Raw genomic sequence first — 7,886 nt, 5'->3', positions numbered from 1 at the left:
GGGGGGGTGTGTGGACAAATGGATGGTGCCCCTGGGAAGATGTAGATCAGGTGTTTGCAGCTTCTGCTGAGAAACCAGACCTGGGATTTGCTGCTCAGCATCCTCCTCCTGTCTTTGCTGGGTGTTTGCCCAAGCAGATGATTTTTAGGAGCTCAAGTCTGGGTCCCTTGCACAATGCTTGGGCACAAGATCTGGGGGCTGGTTTGGAGCAAGCATCCTCCTGCTTTGGCATCCATCCTTCCTCTGGAGTTGTGTGTGAGGGTTGTCAGCAGCACAGAAGGAGTTTTCCTTCTTTTTGATGAAGCAAAACCTTGAAGGCCATATCTTGGGATAGGAAATGAGTAAATATCTCCAGCCTTGGCCCTTCAGATGGAGGCAAAGCTGTAGCACCAAGCCTTAGTGGTGGAAGAAAGCGTGGGAGGAGGTTTTACCTGTGTCCAGATTCCCCTGTGGAGCTCTTCCAGCACTTGGTAGGTCTGTGAGATACATGTTAGCCTGTTAGGGTGGAGATGGAAATGTTTCTCTTCCTCATGTCCTGGTGTAACACCTTTAGAAATACCTTGCCCATCCATTCTTCCCATTCCAGCAGCTTGTTTGCAAAGGATAACAACCCTCCAAGGCTGGTTCTTGCTGCAAACCACTGGTTTGGGTGCTCAGGGATGGAGCCAACTATGGATGAGAGGAGGATGCAGCAGTGACTGGGTACCCTGACACCCCCTGAGCCTCCCCTCAGGCCTTTTTAAGGAGCAGTGGGGACGCAGAGCCACATCCTTCCCCTGCAAAAATTTATGGCTAACCTGGAACCAACTCAGCTTTTCTTCCCCTCCTTGGGTTTTGGTTCTGCTGGTGTTCCCCAAGAAGCAACTTTGCACCTTCCCTGCAACAATACAGGAAAAATAAAGTGGAAGGGTTGGTGCAGAGATAGCAAAATAAAATGCTGTAAAGCAGAAGTGACTGGAGTGCTGAGGTGGCTCTGAGCGGGTTTTCCTGCTGTTTAAGGGCCAGAAGTGTCTGATGCATTCAGACAGGGCTGGTGATGCTGGTGGCTGTGGGGACCCTCTCTACAGCTCTACCCTGGCCAAAATTAACTTCTCTTGGTCCAGCCATAACTTTACTGGGAAGCCCAGGCAGTTCCTAGTGTTCCCAGCATTCAGAAGTCCTAGCAGCCCCTCTAACCCAGCAGCTGAGGGGTTAGGGAGCAGCCCCTGAGCCCCCAAGGGGTGAGATGAGGTTTCCAGGTCTCATTTACTGCACCAAGTCAGGGGCTCTCCATCTTTTGGGGCTCCTGGGATACCAAACCTCGTACCCATCCTGCATACTGGTGGCTGTTTCTGGCCTTTTCCTTTGGGATTCAGTGGCCTGGGCTTTCTCTGGGCCAGGAGCAGACCACAAAAGTGCCAAATCCCTTCCCCTCTTTCCCCCCCCCATCCTCGGTAGTTGCCTTGTTCTGGAGTCACAAAACCCAAAGGATATCTCCCCAGCTGATGCATTTACACAGCTGGTTAATCCACTCAGTGCTGGGGTCACTGTCAGAGCTCTGGCAATAGCCTGGGGTGACATATTCAGTTAAAAGGGCCATGACCTTGTGACTCTGCTCTCGTCATCTGGGGCTGGGCTCTACTTCCCACCCAGCTGCTAAATCACAGCGAGGTGCTGTGACTTACTGAGGATGCTGGAAGCAGCTGGAGCCCGTTGCTCTCTGCCATCCCTCTGTCTCATCCCATATCTCATCTCCCTCTATGTGCTTGTCCTGAATCTTCCCTCAAATTTTGTGTTCATGGAAGTGGCTGCAGGCTTCTCCCTGCTTGTCCTGGTGGGGAATCTCTTATCTGCTGCCGTGCTTTACCCATCCAAATAACCCTTGTGCAAGTAAATGGATGCTGCAATATATCACTTTTTTTAGCTCACTGACCCCTTTTCTGAGCTGGATGCTCGTGAAAAAAGGTGGGAAAAGTGGAAATCTTCCCCTGCCTTGTGGAGAACTAAAGAGTTGGTGGCTTGAAGGACCTGAGATGGCTGCAAACATCTCAGCTCATGGGGAGCTGGGCTGTTAGGTGGCTGGTTCCATGTTATTCCCATTTATTATCTTTAAAGCCAACGCTCCAGTGATCTCTGTTTCTTGCCTGATGCAGATTCAGGTATTTGCAGTGCCTGGTGATGATAGACTGGCTTAAACAGCCCAGTGCCTTCGTGTTGCTGATGGAAACATCAAGGCAGACAGGCCCTTGCTAATGAGCCACCCTGCCCTAACGAGCTCGTGTTTACAGGCTGGGGAAAGGAAAAAAAAAAGAAGAAAAAAAAAAAAAAGAGAGAGGAATAAAAAGGAGAAAATCAGAAAGTAAACCATGCATCAGCAAGACATGATTCTTTTTTATTAAGGGCTGGTTTTATTATGGATGCTTTTTCCAGTTGTCCTGACCTGCTATTTCAGCCCTTGTCTATCATCCCAAACAAGGAAGGGAGGGAGGGAGAGAGGAAAAAAAAACCAAACAAAACCCAAAACAATTAGCTGGGAACAAAATACTTGTAATGACTGCATTTTAATTACAAATAAAACGCTCTCCAAATAGGCCTATCATGCAGAAATAAAAAATCTCAGATGCTTGGCTTGGTGCAGATGCTTTTCTTTGCTCAAATGGCTGTTACGGCTTCAGCTCTGGTTATTTGGTTGCAAAGAAAAAGGAGGGAGAGCAGCTGTGTAGCAGCCCTGGAGATCTCCTCACAGCACATCTGGGGCTGGTGTGGCCTCATCCTCTCCTGGGCTGCGTGTCACCCTGGGAATCTTGGGCTGGGGGGGCAAATGGTGGGGGTTAAAACTCATGGGGGGAGTGGGATCTTGGGTATCCAACCATCCAGATGCATTTCCCTTGCTCCTGGGGACAAGTCCTGGGCAAGGTGGTGGGCAAGGCCATCACATCCTTCAGGGGTGAGGAGAGTGGTAAGGAAAATGGAGCAGTGTGAGCGGCTGGGGAGTGGAGAGATGCTGCTGTGCTGGGAAAGCTGCATCCTCCTGGCTCCAGGTACCAAAATCAGGTGCCACAGGTGGGATGTTCTCCCCAGGGCTGATGCTTGTATCCATAGGGCATCATTTTCCCAAGGCAGAGTGTGCAAACCTGCCCTTCCCAATCTGGGCAAGCCTGGATTTTGGAGCCCGTAAAAAATCAACCTCCACCAGCGTGGAGTCAAACCTCTTTAGAATTGTTTGCAGGATTCTGGTTTCTATAAGGAGCTGGCAGCGCTGGTTTGGTGTTTTGGGCATCCAGGGCTCTGTGTGTGTTTCTTGACTATGTCTGGGAAATTATTTTTAATGAGGAGATGTCAATTAGTGGGTTTGGGATGTAGATGTGACATTGCCAGGCTGGAGGGAAGCGAAGGGTGAACGTTGTGTGTGATCACTGCTGGAGATGCCGGCATCCGCATGGGTCAGCACGAGGAGGGAGTGGAGGGACAAGGTTGGATGCTGTGGGTACCACGGTAGCGGGGTTGGAGGTGGCTGTGTTGGCACTGGTCACCTGAAGCATCCTCCATCCTCACTGGTGGGATGTCTGGGGTGAGATCTGTGTATCCTCTGGGAGGCTCCGCATCCAAAGAGCCCGACAAAGCGAGCAGCTGCAAATCCACGGCGCGTCCTGGCGCTGGCAGAAAGTTTCAGCCTCAAATCAAACGTGACTAATCTGCTGCACGTTCAACAGATGGAAAATTGGGACAGCTTCCCTTGAACCTCGCTGACTTCTTGGATTTTGTGTTGATTTGCTGGCCAGGAATTGGAAAAGAAGAAAAAGGGACAATGTGGGGTTTTTTAATCACTTGATTTGTTGCAAAATTTGACCCATAGTAAGATGGATGTGGATGTTTTGGGACTGTTTGCAATGGTAGCAGTGTCCTTTGGGAGCAAAACCAGTGTTCTTTGTGGTAGAAATGATATTTTGATAAAGTTTCTTCTTTTTTAAGGGAGGAGGAAAAAAAATAAGAGGCTTTATTGTCACTGAATCAAGTGCAAACCTGTTTCCAGCCTGAGGTTTTTAATTCTCCCTGCGAATATTTTGATTGTTTCCTTACTGCATCCTGTAAAAAAAAAAGCCACTTTGCTGGCATTTCATCCTGCTCCAAGAGAGGCAGGTGTCATTCTGGATGTCTCCCACTGAAATCGAGGGGGTGACAGTGGCATGAAACTGATATAAACCTTTTTAATGAAGGTTTAAACAAAAAACAACAACAACAAAAAAACCTCCAAATAGAAATTGTCAGCAGAGTTGGGAAACCTCAGCCGTGAGCAACGTGCCGGATCGAATTTGCGTGTCACTGAGATTCAGTGAACTGCTCTTGTGTTGATTTTTTTTTTTCTAAGGATCCGCAGCCAACAGAGAAATGCAACAGAATTGCTGCCCTGTTTATCGACAGCGGGCACCAAAAATCCATTCCCGTGGCAAATTAACCCCCTCACTGCCAAAATACAACTCAATACAGAATTGAAGCTCTTCCACCTCCACTGGTTTTTAGCTCTCAAGATGCAGCAGAATGATAATTCCCCGCAGGATCCAGTCACTCAGCTCCTTCCCGATGTGGAAGGCATCTCTATTGATTCATAATTATATTAATTTAATCTCTTTTTTTTGCTTTCCAGCTGATTTCTTCACAGCTGTCAGATATCAAGAGGGATGATGTGGAGACCGATGTCCTTGCAATAAGTGCAGTGCCCCCACCACATCCTCCAGCATCTTCTTCCTCCTTCAAGGAGAGGAAGAGGAGAAGATCTTCCCAAGTGCCATGTTCCTTGCTGTTGGGAAGGGAAATCCAGCACCTGGCTGAGCTGTTACAGTCTTGGGTTTTCCATGGGATGGCTGGGATGTCCCCCCTCCTGGCTTTTGGCACCAGCCCTAAGCCCTTTATCAGCCATGGCCAGTCTGAGCGCCTTTGAGCTCAACTGCTTCGCTGCCTGATGCTGAGGCTGGTGTCTCACCTCCTGCCCACAGATAAGGCACAGGAGTGGGATGGGAGGGGTGAAAAATCCTCCTGTGCCCAGAGCTTGAGGGCTTTAGACACCAGGTATGGTGAGGAGGCATGGAAAGATCCACGTTGGGGATGCAAAATGCTTGTGGGGAGCTGGAGGACTTGGAGGTGATGGAGATAAGGAGTTTTTATGCCCTGGGCTCTGAGCTGGGTCCAGGCAGCAGCCAGAAGAACAGGCCTGGGAGTTTTTCTGCTATGAGCAGCCCATTGACCTCATGTAGCTTGCCAGCAAATTTTCTCACACCATATTTGCACTGTGAGCTGTGTATAGGTGCTGCCGGCACGGCTTAGAGGGAGGGTTTCTTGCTGCTGGTGCCTCCTAACCAGGAATGACACCTTCAAAATCCCTCACTGAAACTAAGCTGGACTAAACCCAGCACTGTGGCAATGGCAGCTGCATCAGGGACCTGCTTGGGGTGGCTTCCATGGGCTGTCTGATGAGCTGGTGGCTCTGAACCAGCCATGAAGGTGAAGGATGCAACAGGCACGTGAATCCCTGAGACCTCTCTGCTCTTGTGTCCACGTTGCTTTTTCCTGGAGCTGGTGCTGGGCATGGTCGCCCCAGGTTACTCAGGGAGGTGAGGGGTTTCACCCCAGGGTTGGTACCTCTAAGTGACCTGGGGATATTTTCAATAAGATCCTTGAAAGGCAACTGGGAAGAGCCCAACCACTGCTTTTTGCTTTGAAATCACTGCCCAGTGCCTTGTGGTTCTGGCTGAAAATCAGCTGAAAACCATCAACACCCGTATCCCACTTGTGCAGCTTGAGGAATTTTCCCTTCTCCCCCTCATCGGCTTTTCTGTAAATAAAAATGAGCTTTATTGATTTTATTTCAGTAACGGAGAAATAATTTGCCTACAGCCTGAGCTCTCAGGGTGTTAAACTCCATCCAGGAGTGTGGTTTTGAGGTTTTTTTCCCTCCTTTTATAGCGTTTCTGATCTGTGTTTATGATGCCAGCACTGACACATTCTAAACTACAGCGTGGCTATAACCTCCGGAAAAACTCCCGGCGGGATTGAAATAGTGGTTGGCAAATGTTCCCTCCTCACTGGAGCTTGTGAATCAAAAACCATCAATGGTTTAAGCAAAGGTTTGTGCCAGGAAGGGAGAACTTATGCCGGAGTCGATGCATATTTGATTACCGCACTTATTCACTCGCAGCCCTTCTCCCTTCGAATCCAGCGTGGGTTTTAATTAAACACTCATTGGCGAGGCTGTTATTCTCCTTTGGAAAGTCTCCAAATGTCCGTGTTTTTTCCCCAAAATGATCACAAGGGGATGTGCTCCCATCCCCCTCATCCTCGGCGAGGTTTGTCTTCTGCAAGTACTGCTAATTACGTTAGTCTGGCCGACCGCCGGCTCTGTGATAGCATCTTTCATTAGCACTGACCTCTCCCTGCTCACAAGGAGCTGGCTGATGTTCCTGGAGTGGGGCCTTGTGGATGTCACCAAGAAATGGCCCTTTGGCACCCTACAAGCAGGTCTGGGTCTTGCAAGTGATAGCATTGTGTTGAGCTCTGGTTTGTTAGCATCTGATTGCAAACGAGGTTACGAAGCTTGGGTGTAGCTCCCCATCTACACAAATGGATTGTCCCTGGTTGCAAACCAAAGCTGAGAAAGGCTGAGGTTGGTACCTCCAGGATCTGCTCTACCAAAGGGCTTCTGATGGCTGTGCTTGGGTGTCCAGCTTGGATTGGGTGCAGAAGGGGTGAAGAAATGAATGGGAGAGGACAGGACATCTCTTCTTGGCTTTAAACATCTTATGGAGGCTCTCCTGCTGGCAACGCAACCCATAGCAGCGTAGATGTTGCTGCAGACAACTCTCTATAGGGTTTAGGAGATACCACAGTTGGAGGTTGAGAGGTCTCACCTCCCTTACCAGCTTCTAGAGATGCTGCAATGGGTTTTTCCCTTCCCCTGGCTTTAAATTCCCACCTGGCTCCTCAACCACTGACACGAGTTTGCTCCTGCTTGTCAGGAACAAGACACTTAATTTGTCAGTTTGCTACGCTCAATATTTCTTTCATGTTTTACGTCAATTTTAAATGCAAAACATGTCTGGATAAATTCACTTTTTTTGCCTTTTTTTCTTTCCACCTTTACTGTAGCAGACACATTGAAGGTAGCTGTGTTTAATAAAAAAAAAGAAGATTTTAAAATGCTGGTTTTGCACTTCTTTAATTGACTTCCAATTTCCATTCATATGCAGCCTGGCATCTCTCAAAGAGGGGTGGGGGGGAAAAGAGCACTGAGCAAATAAGAAATGCGTCACTCAACTGGTTTTTTAACCATAATCAAAAATGTAAAAATTAAGAATGTGAATCAATGTACATTAAACTATGTAATTGCTTAAATAAACGTGGCGGGGGTAGATAATGGGTCTTCCTGATTAGAAGAAAATATCAAATTTAGTGCAAAGGTTATATTTGGTTGGGAAGCAGCATGATTTAATGGTTGCACTCTTCTTTTTTGGGGGTAAACCAGGCAGGGAGGGCTCAGAGGGCAGCTGGTGGAAGGATGAAGGAGCTGAGAGTATCTTTGGTGGCACCTTTGAGGGAATCACAGGGATGGAAGAATTGCTGGTGGATGGTGGAAATTGGTTTTCCCAGCTCTCATGAGCCTGGTGGTGGTTGTGTTTTCTCTTCCAGCACCTGGTCCTGGTGGTCCTTGACCCAGAGAAGGTCCTGGCTTGCAGTGACCGGTCTTGCAGCAAGGGAAGAGGCTCCCAAGAGCAGGACCCTCCAGGTAAAGCCCCAGCCCAGCTGGGTTTATTGTGATCTCTCAGTATTTCTCACTACTTGAACTTGCTTGGGGTGGTTTGTAGCTCTATGGGGCACACTGTGGAGTTTTATTAGGGTGCACCTTGTGCCTCCCA

This window comes from Antrostomus carolinensis, unplaced genomic scaffold (genome assembly GCF_000700745.2).
Source record: "Antrostomus carolinensis isolate BGI_N321 unplaced genomic scaffold, ASM70074v2 scaffold11207, whole genome shotgun sequence".
In the NCBI taxonomy this organism is placed as follows: Eukaryota; Metazoa; Chordata; class Aves; order Caprimulgiformes; family Caprimulgidae; genus Antrostomus; species Antrostomus carolinensis.
This window is presented reverse-complemented; position numbering follows the sequence as displayed.